Here is a 12,401-nt window from a genome sequence, read left to right on the forward strand (position 1 = left end):
TCACGAGGGGGCTAGGGAGGTGCCCTCGCGAGCATTTTTCTCCTCTCTGCCTTCTCGCGAGCCACCCTCGTTCGAGCCCAAAAGCTGGCGCACCTCTCCTAGTCCGTGCCCCTCGGGTACCGCGATACAAAGCGCTAGGTCAGGGCCAGGGTGGACGGCAAATCCTTTAACGCACTTCCTAACGAGTTTTTGTAGTTCCTGAGCGAATGCAGGCCACCAAGGCAAGATGGACACGAGGAAATAAGCACCTCGTAAGGAAGAGGGCGTCCTGAATGCACCAGGTTAAGTTATCTTTGCGCAAAATAACAACACGGCACGGGAATAACGCGCACAGTGCAATAACCAAGGAACCACAGTTCGATACACGCCCCTCTGGGCCCATACTGGTTTCATTTTTTATGTAGGAAAAAAGAGCAAAACAAAGCGGCGTTGCAGCGATCCGCAGAGGCAGGCCCCTAGCGATGCCCCAAGCCTAGCCAGGCCCTTGCTCGCGCTTGACGGAGGCGCGGCGATGAGATGACCCGCTGCCGCCTTCGAAGCGGGCGAGGAGGCGCGACGGCTGGTCGTAGCCACCACTGCTAGAGTTGTCGCCGGAGGAAGAGCCGCCATAGCTGGAAAAGACACGATCGTCGCCGAGGGCAGGCTCGCCCTCATCCTCGTCGCGACCGTCGCCAAGGCCGAGCACCTCCTCACCGTCGTTCGTCTCGGGGCAGCACTCGGCGCGGTGACCATCTTCCCCAAACACCCTCACATAGAGGGCCGATCCACCATCGTACTTGAAGTGGAGGGTGCACCGCCTGCCCAGGCCGCGCGCGCGGGCGAACGTCTGCCAGCCGCGGGCCAGGGCTATGTTGCCCGCGGCGGAAGTCTCGACCGTGGCCCAAGAGGCCTTGCTGCAGCAACCATCTGCCTGCAACCAGAGTCCACCTGGACCAGGGGCCGGCAGTTCGTCGACGAAGAAGCGCGGAAGCTGGAGCCAGTTGCCGGCCGGGTTCTCCGACCAGACGACGAACTCTGGTGACGCCTTCGCTGAATGGAAGCGCGGACGCGGAGGCCGTGCCACCATAGCACGCATCCCCTCGTCAACTGGACCGCCATGACTAGGACGATCCCCTCCGCGTGCCGTGGCGCCACCTCGACAGTGGGCCACGGTGGGAGATGCGGCGTGCTTGTGCGGATGGCCGCGTCCGCGCTTGGGCTCGGGGGAGCCGGGTCCCTCGCGAGGTACCTTTCCCTTCTCGGCGGCGGAGAACTTCCTTCGTGGCGCCATTGGTGGCACTGCAAGCAATGGAGCGAGGAAGAAGAAGCAAGCAAGCGAGGAAGAGATGGGCGACGGGGGCTCCGCCCCCTCCCCACTTATAGCAAGAGAAGGCCAACCGGTGCCTCCCACGATCGCAGGTAATGATGGTTTTCCTTGCATGTCGCAGGGACGTGTCAAGTTGAGCAGTTGCCCAGGCAGTGTGGGGAAGCGGAGACGCCCACGTCCAATCAACCGCCATGCGCCAACCAAGGCCGCAGGCTTTTGGGGCCCGCGGTGCTCCGTACTTGACCCTTGGCTTCCCCGCGAAGCCAAGCCCGAGTGCTCATTGGGCCCGAGGGCTACTGTCGGCGTTCTTGGAACAGGGGTCCCCAGAATTGCGTGCCTGCGGCCCACGGCGTGGCTAAGCCAGTAGGCCGTACGGCCCATCTTCATCAACAAGGCATCCAAGGCCCTCGCGAGGGGCCAAGCCTCGCGAGGCAGACAACGCAAGACCTCCTCAGGAGTGGCCTAGTCAGGCAGGCTCACGAGGAGCGGAGATATCAAGGCGGGGCAAACCTCACGAGGCTCTCTTGATGTGAGCCGTGACAACCGGCGCCAGGCGGGCGTCAGCGTGCGCAGCGTCCTTGTTTCCTCTTTGGTGCTAAGGAAGCAGGCGCAGGCGAGGAGTACCGAGGCATCAGGCAAAGGTTGCTATATCAGTGCAATGAGACCAAGACCAGAAGGACGGCAAGACGGAGGTCATCGTGGAGCCCAAGACGGCGTCACCACCAGAGCCTTTTGCACTTGAAGACCAGTTTTGTCAGGATAGCTTGTACTAGCTGTCCCCCTTCAAATTTGCCCGCCGTTGTAGGCTCCCTTCCCACTCAATATTTGGGAAGAGGACTAGGGCCTATATAAGTAGAGCTAGCCATCACCGTAGGGGCATCGAGCAGTTCACCCAGCTCTCACCCGCTACGTCACCAAGCACAAGAACACCTCAACCTCAGGAGGCTGTTCTTCCCTCTGTATTGTTCATCATCAGCCCAAGAGGCAATCCACCACCAACACTGGAGTTGGGTATTACACCACAACGGTGGCCCGAACCAGTATAAATCTCGTGTCCCTTTGTGTTGTGAGTACGTCGAGTTCGTCCGCGAGATCTTAGCGAGCTAGGGTGTAGATTGGTAGGAGGGAAAGACTTCGCGCGCACTCCAGTGTTTGAACCTTAAGGGTTTGCCGGAACCCCACATCCGACAGAAAGATTGGAAGTCGTGCTTCTTGGTATTGGCAACCTTGATCGCTGCCAGCTTCTCTTCTCACGCTTCCTTGCAGTGGACACGAACCAGGGACAGAGCCACGTCAGCGCCGCACCGGGCAGAAGACTTCTTCCATTCTTGCACTTGACCGGGAACCTCATTAAGTCAAGTCACCAGAGACTCGAGGTCATTCTGGAGCGTCGCCCTTGGCCAGAGAGCTGTGTCGATCTGCGACATTGCGATTTTCAGTCGAGCAAGACAGTCGACAACACCAGCAACGCGAGATTCCAGTGGGAGTACGTTCATGGAAGCTTCGTCCTTCGATGGAGAGTGGATGGGGTCCAAGCTTGTCTCCCCAGTCTCTTCCTCGAAGTTCTGGCAAAATTCTATACGCGCAATTCAAAGATGAGTCAGTGATTGAATGTCGAGTCAACAGTAACAAGTCAGTCGGGTCGAAGAAGAATACCTTCAAGCGTGACGAACAGCTTCTTAGCAAGACCTCCCAGATAGTTTTCCAGATCGTCCCTCTTGTGAGCAATGCCTTCCATCTTCTCGTTCAGATTGTTCTTGTCCTTCTTCAGGCGAGTAGCTTCTTTATTGGCTTCATCAAGGGCAGTTTCAGCTTGGTGTTTTCTTCCTCCAGTTTGCCGACTGAAGCCAGCTTCTGTTCAGCGAGTGTAGTTTTCTCATCAGTTGTTTTCTGTGCGGCCGCAAGATCTTGGTCCTTTTTCGCCAGAGCTTGGTTCAATTTCTCTGAAAGAAACAACGCTCGGTTCAGGAAAAGCAAAATAAAATCTGGTTCAGAGACAAATCAGTCGACATGCTTTTTCTTACTAGCGGCTTCATCCTTGGCTTTCTGCAGATTTGTCTTGGCCAGCTCCAAATCGAGGTTGAGTTGAATTTGCTGCTTCTCCAGGTCAGCAAAACGATCTCCAAGTTCACAAGATCTCTGTAATCAAAGGATAGTCAATCGACATATGGAAAGACTGGTTACTTCAGGGCAATGGTCTGATAAATTCAGCAAGTTCTAAGACTACTACTGAATCAAACATCCAACAGTAGTCTCGGGGACTACACCCAGTGGGTGCACTTAGCGTGCCCCCACTGGTCCAGTTTCCACTCGACGTGGTCTGTCCAGGCCGAGTGTAAAAAAAAGAGGCAAGTTGTTCTCAGACCGTCGCCAACTACCCGCAGTCGACCATGGTCTCGGGGACTACACCCAGTGGGTGCACTAAGCGTGCCCCCACTGGTTCAGATTCCACTCGACATGGTCCGACCAGGCCGAGTGAGAAAATTCTAATTCTAAGACTACAGTCGACTGCTTGCAGTCAACTATAGTCTCGGGGACTACACCCAGTGGGTGGACTCAGCGTGCCCCCACTAGTTAAAAGATCCAATCGACACAACCTAGTCGACTCAAGATACAAATTTGCTCAGCGACAAGTCAAAACACCGAGTGGGTGTACAAATACTAAACACAGACAGATGAAAAGATTTTTCAAAGGAAGTTTTCAGGTACCATATCCTAACAGAACAAGTGGCAAGTTAAAGAGTCAGTCGGTGATCAACCAACCTGGACGTTGCTCTGAAGGGCTGAGCTGGCGTCGTAAGCCGTTTGGCTGGCTTCCCGGACCATCTTCATATGCTCCATCATGATGCCCGCCTCGCGTATGGCTTCCTTGGCAGCACCCACTTGGTCCTCTGGGACGTGATGTGCGGTAAAGAGCGAAGATGGATCGGCTGGAGTCGGAGTAGTCGACGCCGAAGGCTGAACACTCGCCAGTGGTACGGCGAAAGTTATGGAAGTCCGATTGGCATTGCCACCTTCCTGGATCGCTGTTTCGGTCGCCGACGCAGACTGAGGTGTCTTTCCAGCTGACGCCTTCCTATTTGTTCTCCCCTGGGACCTCCAGGCATGTCTTCGTCATCATCTGGAAGATCAATGACATGGGGAGGAGCTGCAAAAGAATCAATTGCTAGAAATTCAATCGACCAATAAAACGACCGAGTAAATAAGGATAGGATTATGAGAATCATACCTGGATTGGAGGTGACGACATCTTCCATTTCTTCGTCTTCATTCTTGTAAGCGGAAGTCTCCACTACAAAAAAATTACACTTCCGTGATGATACATGTTTGTCATAGTAGGTCGCGTTTTTTGTCATGCATGTACATCCATGACAAATTTATGACAGGATCAAGATAGTCATACCTGTGCTATCGTAGAAGTGCTCCATGACATTACCAAAATTATCATCACGGAAGTGTCCACTTCCATGACGATAAATCGCGCATCATAGAAGTGCTTTCGTCAAGGGTGACCGACACGTGGCATCCACCATAACGGAACGCCGTTAAGCTATCGGGTCGGGTTTTGGATCCGATAACCCGTTAATAGCCCCGACCAATGGGGATTTTCCACGTGTAAAATCATCATTGGCTAGAGGAAACACGTGTCGGCTCATCGTTGGGACATATGTCATCCACTCACTGGACAGAAGGCGCCTATGATATGTCGACACGTGGCACGGCCAAACAGTGGCCCATTCCTGTGAAAGGGCCGGCCCATTTGACTTGGTCAAAAGCTGGCGGGCCTGCCCATAGGAAGCCTGTTAACGGCCTGTTCGCATATAGCCCATTTACAGCCTGCTAACCCAAGGTCCGTTACGCCCTATCCGAATTAGGCCCAGTAGCGTCATCTGGGCCATCCAATATGATTCCAGCCCGTTTTCACTTCTGGCCCATGTATAGCGCATGACGTCTTTCGGCCCATATGAGGCCCTTTGTAACTCTTGGCCCATTAGCGGCCCGTGCTGAAACTGGCCTGTAATGAACAGTGTATTACTTTACACCCATTAACGGCCCATGGTGAAACTGGCCCGTAATGAACAGTGTATCACTTTATACCAATTAACGGCCCGTTATTCCGTTGGGCCGTTTCCAGCCCAAGTTAAATTTCGGCCTTCTGAGGGCCCATTTATTCTTGGGCTCATTTGCAGCATTCAGTTACTTACGGCCCGTTACTGTCATTTTCTGCTTGTGGGCCAAATTCAACCCGTCGTTACAGTCGGCCCGTTTGTGGACCGTTAGTCTATTGGGCCATTTTCATAGCATCGCCAAATACGGCCTATTAACGGCCCATTATGGTCAGCCCATAAAACGTACAATTTCCATTAAAGGCCCGTCTATGGCCCATTAAAGGCCCGTACAAGACCCATAAATGAGTCGGCGGCCCATGGATCCTACGAGACGTAGAAGGCCCATGGATCCTACGAGACGTACAAGGCCCATGGATCCTACGAGACGTAGAAGGCCCGTGGATCCTACGAGACGTAGAAGGCCCATGGATCCGACGGCCCGTGAAGGGCCATGGTCGGGCGAGTTGGCCCCCGTTTGAACGATATAGCATATTCAAAGAATTATCATACTCAATACTATACAACAAAGAGATCAAGGCATAGAAAGGTAGAATAATCCTACACTATACAATAAAGAAATCACAGCCGATTATACCCACTGGGCATTATGGTTCGGCACACGTGATAATAAAGCATACACAAACAGCAAATTACATACACTGGGCAAATACAGCTCATACATCATGGACGCGCATCAACTTAACTCCATTTGAACTATAATCTCTTCAGAAAATAGGATTGGCCGGATTCAGATAGCACAAATTTCAGTCTGCAAAATCTCCAATTCCTTCATGGTTACCTCAGTGTCTTGTTTCATTTTTTTGACTCCTGCATCTAATACCTGCATGTCCAGTCTCAACTTGTTGATTATACGTTGACAATCATGTACACGTTGTCTTGCCACCTCTAGTTGATGCTCGAGAACATCAGCACATTCCAATTCCAATCCATAATCATTCGGTAACGGCCATGCCGCACTGCTCGCAGATCTTTGTGTTGATGTCACTTCATCCTGAAATGTTTCTGTAAGTACACATGACTAAAGCAAAAATATAGTTACAACAGTGAAGCGAACAAGACACTATTTTGTACTACATGGCAAAACAGGACTAACAATGATGTTACACGTCACTTTCAAAAAAATGTTACACGTCATGAAGCATAAGCAGGTGATATTTTAAAAATTATAAAAAAGATAGTCTGTGCAGCCTGCATACAGAAATCCCTCTTAGCTCACCAGAGGAGCATGATGTTGGGGCCCAATCGAAAACACAGACAAGTTACAAATTTAGACAGCACGCTGCATATAAGTAAGCAAGCAGTTCGCCATTCTGTGCCTCAATTAAAGTCTTAGGGAGCATAATGAACAGCAGAGGGTTTCATACAAACATACTACAACAGGCAAACCTATGCAATCATTAGCGTAGTATAAACTAGATTGTGAGCCTCATGCAATAATAGTTGGTTAATAGACTTCAAAGCTTCAGGCACACTTCAGCAGAGTAATTAAATGGTAAGGCCTTTAATTATGTCAACTAATAGTGATACAAGTACCGAACATCAGGCATGATTATTTGGGCATCTCATTAACTGAGGACAAATAAAGCAATTGAAAAGAGAAAATTAACTATGCCTGAAACAAACAAGGAATTGAACTGTTGAGTTGCATACAGTGACTTGCCTTAGCAGGTTGAAGAGGCTCAGCGCAGCTCCTACTTCTCTTGCAAGGCTCCTTCCTAACATCTTGTACTTGGAAATCCTCAATCTTATCTTCATTGCACCCCCTCTGCAAGGTGACGCAAACTAATTACTCGTCTCCTTGGAAGATAAATATGCATACTTTCCAGTTTGTGAACACAAAAGGATGAGATTATAACAAAACAACACCACATAATGAAACATGCCGCATCCCTTGCACTTGCACACAATGAAATGAGCATTTACTATGTCTACACTACGTAAAAACTAGGCATATATTACTGGAATCAGCTAATTTGCCATCTGTCAGCTCTTTGCCATCTGCTAGCAGATGGCAAAGAAGGTCTTTGCCATCAGCCAGATAAAAGCGGACGGCAAACAACAGGCAGACGGCAAAACAGGCCTTTGCCATCAGTCACTTCTTTGCCTACTTCGGAGGCATCATCATGTGTTGTCAATTTAGTTTCTGCCATGGTTTTGGTTTGGTCCTGCTTATGCCAAATCGATCATTCATTGCTTCTGACCATTCTACCTTTAATCTTTGCTTCTGTAAAACCGGCCTTTCTTCTATTGAATGGAGAGTTTGCTTGTTGTGCGGGAAAAGTAGCTCATTCATCGCTGATTTGGCATGTGCAACCAAAGTGGACGGACCACATTTAGGTCCGGTCGCCGTGAGGATCCTCCGGCGGTGCTGGATGTGTCGTGGCGCGGTGGTGCCCCTGGGTGGCGCCTCCGTGCTGCGGTGCCCCTGGTTGGCGCCTTCGTGCCCGTGCTCTCACTGGTGCCGCCGTTGTGGTGCTCTCTGGCAAGCTCCGACTTGTTGTGGTGGTGTTGGTTGTGATGCTGGTCACACCATAGTGATGGTGTGGCTGCATCCTACTTCGGCTACAACTCCTTTTGGTGAGCTTCTCCTTGCTCCCCTCCTGATCTCTCTAATGCATAGCTCTAGCTCTTGATCTTGTTGGATGTGAGGCTCTATTAGCTGTGGTTAGCTGCTGTAGATGAGCATCAACTTGTATTGGAGCTCTCTGTGATGGATTCTTGCTATGTCAGGGTTTTGGTCAGTGACCATCTATGTGTATTTGTGAAGTATATATACTCCTGTACTGCTCTGTTCTGTTTAGTTGATCCTGGAGTTGTTACTTTGGTCAGTTACTTTACTCATGAACGGATACTCACTTGTTCTTAGTTATTTTACTTCTAATACTGATATGAACAGATACCACTTGGTTTGGCTATTCCTATTTGTCTCTTTCTAATAGCCTATGAACAGATGCTATACTTGGTTTTGGCTGTTACTTTCCTAGTTTTCTACTGATAAGACAGATACTACATCTGATTTGGGCAGTGATGCTGGTCTGAGCCCCCCTCTCTTAGGCTTAATTTACATGTGACTATCCCTGTGCTGTGATGAACTAGCCCTGGCACTTCCAGGCTGTCTGAGCACATAATCCCTCAAGTATACCTTGAGGTCTTCTATAGTTCTCCTTAATAGTTATCTCTTCTAAGATTATCTTGATCTCAAGTACTGGCTCCTATAGCATTGCATTTCACCAAGTGAAATGCTACATTTCTACTCCTAACCCATTCTCTCTATCTTAGTGTTTTTGCTATGCAGGTTGGAAGAAAAGAAGAAGATCCGGAGAAGATCTTAGTAATAAGATAGTTTTTTTAGGAAAATAGATATTTAGTTTTAGATCATTCCTTGTAATATTTCTTGGATGTGTGTTCATGGATATGTGTTGGATATATATGTGTTCATGACTATATATTGGTAACATGTGTTGGATATATATGTGTTCATGAGTATTGGTAATATGTGTTGGATATGCTATATTGGTCATATATATATATATATATGTGTGTTTGATTTTCTGTGAAAATGAATTGATATAAGAAGAAACAGAATTAATGCCTATTTGGTCTCTTTGCCATCTGCCAACAGATGGCAAAGAGCCTGCAGCCTTTGCCGTCTGCCAGCAGATGGCAAAGAGCTGTGCCCTTTGCCCTCTGCCAGCAGATGGTAAAGAGCCATGCCCTTTGCCGTTTGCCACTGACTGCAAAGGCCTCTTTGCCATCCGCTGCAAAAAACAGACGGCAAAGAAGGCCTTTGCCGATCCTATCTTTGCCGGAGCCCTTTGCCGTCCGCGGCAGACGGCAAAGTCCTTTGCCGTCCGCCAACCTTGCCTTTGCCGTCCGCTATGGCAGACAGCAAAGTACTAGATTCCTGTAGTGATACCTTCGGACTGGATCTCCAGGTACTCTTGGAGAGCCTATTGTAGTGTACAGCCAAACCTTTATGTCACCTATGAGTTAGACAAGGCCCCACTACAGCAGCCCTTAGTGTTTAAATCGTTGACAAGCTCTGTTAGAGTGTTAGGTCAAGAACATCAAGTAATCAAAGCAAACAGTCCTAGTATGGCTGGCTGATGCAAACAAGCAATTGAACAGATGTGTGAGCAAATCTTACATATCAAGAAAAGAAGCAAGGAAGGAGGCTTAAAGACCATCACTTGACTGACCAGATTTAAGGGGCATTTAAACATCATGTGCAACGTATGAACTAACATAAACATTGCATATTCCAGATTCTACAATGGAATGCACATGTATTAGGTTATGCCATGTATGATGATGCCTAAATGTACAGATAGCAGGCAGGAGTGATTCATCATTGCACGCACAATTGAATTGCATGTTAAGGGCCAGTCCGATTCCGCCTTTTCAGGGCATATTGTCAAAATAAGCCATAAAAGATGTAAAGAAGTCATTTTTGAGTTATGGGCGTGGGCTTAACTAATTTCGCTTTGGAGGGGGGTGTTTCGGGTAGAACCTCACTAAAAATTGAAGGGAAGGGGAATAGTGAAATGACTCTGTTGTCTGCCTATATTACACTCAAAATGCAACTGCTGACGCCCATGTCACACCTGACCCTCAAGTAAAAACAAACACACAAGCATTCATTGCCCTGCCCGCTTGCATCTCCTCTCCCCTTTCCCTCTACCTCAATCCCCTGCCTGCAGCACTAGGGTTCCTCCAACGAGCCGTCGCCACTGGTCCCATCTGGCCTGGTCCTCGATTATGCTATGTCCAGCTAGGCTACATGGCCGGCGGGTAGGGGCAAATCTCCCTGGCTGCTCCTCCCTCTTGCGCCGCCCCTCATTCTCATGGTCTCCAGCAGCTGCTCCACTGTGGTTCGTCCAACGCACTACTCCGGCGGGCGCTGCACAACTACGGCTGATGCCACACTACGGCAGAAGGCACCTTATTCCCCCTCCCCTCCTCCCAGGCCATGGCCTTGAGGTGCTGTTGAAGGATGAGCTCATCCAAGAAGGTGAGGATCTCCTCTGATTTTTTGCCAAATTTTCATTCTGATCCACTATACGATGAATTGCTATGAGCTGCTTCTGCTGCTGCTATATGATGCATTGCTATGAGCTGCTCCTGCTGCTGCTATATGATGAATTGCTATGAGCTGCTGCTGCTGTATGATGAGTTGCTATGAGCTGCTGCTGCTATATGATGAATTGCTATGAGCTGCTCCTGCTGCTGCTATATGATGAATTGCTATGAGCTGCTCCTGCTGCTGCTATATGATGAATTGCTATGAGCTGCTGCTGGTATATGATGAATTGCAGACTGCTGCTGCTGTATGATGAGTTGCTATGAGCTGCTGCTGCTGCTATATGATGCTTTCAGGTGCTGCTGCTATACGATAATAACCAGCCACTTGGACCATCAAATTTCAATAAATAATTGTTCTTCATTTAAATGTGGGTCATGCGTTCTTTGTTTAAATTAGGCAATGGGATCTCTATGGAAAACATTGACCAAAGTAGATTGTGCCAAGTAGATGGTATCTTTGTATTTGCATTTTGAGCAAATAGTGATGGTCTGTTTTCCTATCATATTAATTACTGCACTGGGTTCAATTTGTGATGTTTGCAAGTCAAATTAATTTCCATATGGGCAGCAAAATGAAAAAATATAATGCAATCTAGACTTTCCACTGATCATACCAAAGATAAGCTGAAAACGCAATGAAAAGAACTGGTTGGCTTATTACATGGAGCTTATATTCACAGGTGCTTATTTTCTTAGGATAACTCGTAATAACTGTCCCTAAGAAACTTGGCTAATAGAACTGGCATACAAATAACATGTCACGATGATTTCAATGGAGGAGTGACGTACCATAGCACAGTGTATAGGCTCACCGCTGCCTCTCCTTTTTTTGCGATGTTCCATGAAATTGCCACATACATCTTGTACCTTTTCATTGTGTAACCCTATCTGCAAGTTGACATGGCTAATTTCAGACATCTCTACATGATACTACATTGCATACCCCTTGCGCATATTTAAACCACCAATTAACGATTGTGTGTGTACCATAAACTAGCCATGACTCTGTATGCTGGACTAGCAGGCACTCTAAGGGAGCCTAATGTAGTGCACTTGAATTCCTACATGCCACCTACGGTTTTGTGTAATGTACTGCCCCTGTTCCTAAATATATGTCTTTGTAGAGATTCTAGTATGGACCACATACAGATGTATAAGATGCATTTTCGAGTGTAGATTCACTCATTTTGCTCCGTATGTAGCCTGTAGTGGAATCTCTAGAAAGACTTATATTTAGGAACGGATGTACGAGGTAGTATCATGTATGACATCTACATATCTAATTTAGCAGCCAGTAGTAGAAATCATTGTCTGCACAAAGGGATTACTGGTCGAAAATCCTAGCAAAGCACGCTGGCAGGCACAGAACAATACAAGAGAGAGACGCACTTACAAGATCATAGCAATGCCTCAGTCCAGGATCTTGGTTGGCCAAGCTGTTAGATCCAGAAGAAACATCATCCTTGTAGTTTTTGCCAGCTGCATAACAGGTAACAGCGACCGGTTAGTATATTTGAAGTACATCGGACAGGTGATGCTGGACGGGTTTAAAGGTGACAAGTACCTAGGCCGTGGCGGGTGCTTGGCATCTCTCCAGACGGTGGGAATCAGGTTAGAAACGTCGAGGGTGATGACGCTGCGCTGGTTGTCGGGGTCCGGTAAGGAGATCTAGAACCGTCGAGTAGGGTGTTTGTGGAGCGGCTCCGGTAGGGTGGACTACGGTGTGGGCGAAGCGGATCTGTGGCCGTGGACGAGGGCGTAGGTGAAGCTGCTCCGGTGGTTGGGTTAAGGATGGTGTCGACGACGCGGATCTGCGGCCATGGACGGGGCGTCAGAAGCTGCTCCCGTGGTTGGGTTAAGGATGGTGTCGATGATGCGGATCT

The sequence above is a fragment of the Triticum aestivum genome, chromosome 1D (genome assembly GCF_018294505.1).
Source record: "Triticum aestivum cultivar Chinese Spring chromosome 1D, IWGSC CS RefSeq v2.1, whole genome shotgun sequence".
In the NCBI taxonomy this organism is placed as follows: Eukaryota; Viridiplantae; Streptophyta; class Magnoliopsida; order Poales; family Poaceae; genus Triticum; species Triticum aestivum.